This window comes from Poromitra crassiceps (assembly GCF_964638095.1).
Source record: "Poromitra crassiceps genome assembly, chromosome: 5".
Classification (NCBI taxonomy): Eukaryota; Metazoa; Chordata; class Actinopteri; order Beryciformes; family Melamphaidae; genus Poromitra; species Poromitra crassiceps.
Window position 1 is genome coordinate 48,149,413 of NC_139642.1, and position 2,500 is coordinate 48,151,912.

The 2,500-nt window shown below is 50.0% G+C and overlaps 1 protein-coding gene across 1 annotated transcript in view; it reads right to left on the reverse strand.

The window, feature by feature from the left end:
- Nucleotides 1-2,500, reverse strand: part of LOC310776932 (rho guanine nucleotide exchange factor 26-like) — a 39,212-nt gene that overhangs the window by 23,912 nt on the left and 12,800 nt on the right. The window lies entirely within an intron of this gene.

The window sequence follows — 2,500 nt, forward strand, 5'->3', positions numbered from 1 at the left end:
CGCGCGTGTGTGTGTGTGTGTGCGTGCATGCGTGCGTGCGTGTGTGCGTGCGTGCGTGTGCGTGCGTGCGTGTGTGTGTGTGTGTGTGTGTGTGTGTGTGTGCATGCGTGCGTGTGGTGAGAAACAGGAGGTGGTCACACAGACACAGGAAGCTGACCTTGAACAGTGAGACCTATTTCAGCTCATCTGCAAAGCCACCCAACCCGACCCCCGACATACACACACACACACACACACGTGTGCACACACACACACACACACACACACACACACACACACACACACACACACACACACACACAGACACACACACACACACGTGCACACACACACACACACACACACACACACACACACACACACACACACACACACACACACACACACACACACACACACACACACACACACACACAGCCTGTGTTTCTACTGCTGCCCCCTGCTCTTAGTACTAGGAAAGTTCCTAGTAGAGGATGGGTCAAATGCAAAGGATGAATCTCTCCGCAGGGACAATAAGGGATTAGTTAAAAACCAGCTGATCTGGGTCTCAGAGGGTCTGTGTGACGCATCCGACTGAAAACAAACATTGCTCTGACTGAAACAGGGTATAGAGAGGGGGGACATAGCGTGTGCGGATGATTTGATTTGACCAATCGAGTGGGATCCGCAGAGAACCGGGCAGCAGCCTGGCTGCCTCCGTGCAGACTTCCGTTTCCAAGCCAAGGCAGAGTGGAATGCCAGTTAACGAGCTACTTACATGTCCTTTGCATTCTACATTAAATGAAAACATTACCGTTGGTTTTATTTTAGTATGTTACATAATTAATTTGGCCAAATATATCAACATTTATGGGCTAAACAACTCTGCCCATGTAGGCACTAGGTGGCCATCTTGCCCACTCAGAATTTTGTTCGAGCCATGAAGATTGATTAACAGCTGTCAATGTCGTGATATGATTGGTTTGAAATGGGGTAGAAATTTGATAGTACTACCTGACATCAGCAAACTGTAAAACAGAGAAAAGAAAAGAAAAAACTAAAGAAATTGTATTTTTGTAAAAAAAAAACTTGCATACATTGTTAAATGGGTGCACTGTATAACCGGGATTGATCTAAAATAGAAAAAAAAAAAATTATTCCAGCTCGACTTTAACTTAACTTAACTTAACTTAACTTAACTTAACTTAACTTAACTTAACTTACTACAATGCTAAGATTATAACACGCTTCTTGTGGCCATGTAGCCTTGTGCGCATGCCTGACCCCATGCTCTCTGAACTGTGCCCTTCCAAATGATGGCACACAGAATGTCCTGCCCTCCAGTCTCTATCCTGATGGTTCATGCCCTGTAATGCAGCCCTCTGACAGGTCAAGTCTCTATCCTGATGGTTCATGCCCTGCAATGCAGCCCTCTGACAGGTCAAGTCTCTATCCTGATGGTTCATGCCCTGTAATGCAGCCCTCTGACAGGTCAAGGTGCTTAAGTTCAGGCCACACCCCCTCCTGGGGAAACATGCCCGCCCCAATAACAGCATGCTGTCAAGAGGGATGTGTGAAACAGGGTGAGGGAGGTGACAAAGCAGGGCGAGAGGGAGCACCCAGATCGATGCTGCTGAACAAACACATGCCCTCAGGAGGCAGAGAACCATAAAGACAAGGCACATAGTGAGGAAGACGATGCTCCTCTCTCCTCCCCTCTCTTCACCTCCCCTCTCCCCTCCTCTCCTCCTCTAGTCTACTGTCCTCCTCTCTCCTCTCTCCTCCCCACTCTTCACCTCTCCTCTCCTCTCCTGACCTCTCCCCTCCCCTCCTCTCCTCCCCTCCTCCTCTCATCTACTGTCCTCCTCTCTCCTCTCCTCCCCTCTGCTCTCCTCTCCGCTCCCCTCCTCTCCCCCTCTGCTCACCTCTCGCCTCATCTCCTCTCCGTTCCTCTCCTCCCCTCTCCTCTCCTCTCCTGACCTCTCCCCTCCCCTCCTCTCCTCCTCTCGTCTACTATCCTCCTCTCTCCTCCTCTCCTCTCCTCTCCTCCTCTGCTCACCTCTCCCCTCATTTCCTCTCGTCTACTGTCCTCCTCTCTCCTCCCCTCTCCTCTCCTCTCCCCTCCTCTCCCCCTCTGCTCACCTCTCCCCTTATCTCCTCCCCTCTCCCGTTCTCTCTCTGACTCTCTGTCTGTCAGTTCTAAAATGTGTTATGATAATTAATGAGGTATGTCAAACCCTGCGGCTGCTTGTGAAACACGATCAGAAAAGCACCTGCATATAAAATGTTTACCAGCCCTCCCACCCAACACCCCCCCCCCCCCACACACACACACACACACACACACACAGACTAGGCCACAGGAGCCTGCGGGCGGAGTGTTTGTTTCTATCGTTTTGTTTGCCTGAGAGGCTAAATTTAAAATGCTGACTGTCTGATACAGACAAGGAAGACATCTTGCAGAACCAGTGCTACAGGCTACTGTCTGCTCTCTTATTTGCGCGCAAACAGGCCATAAGTG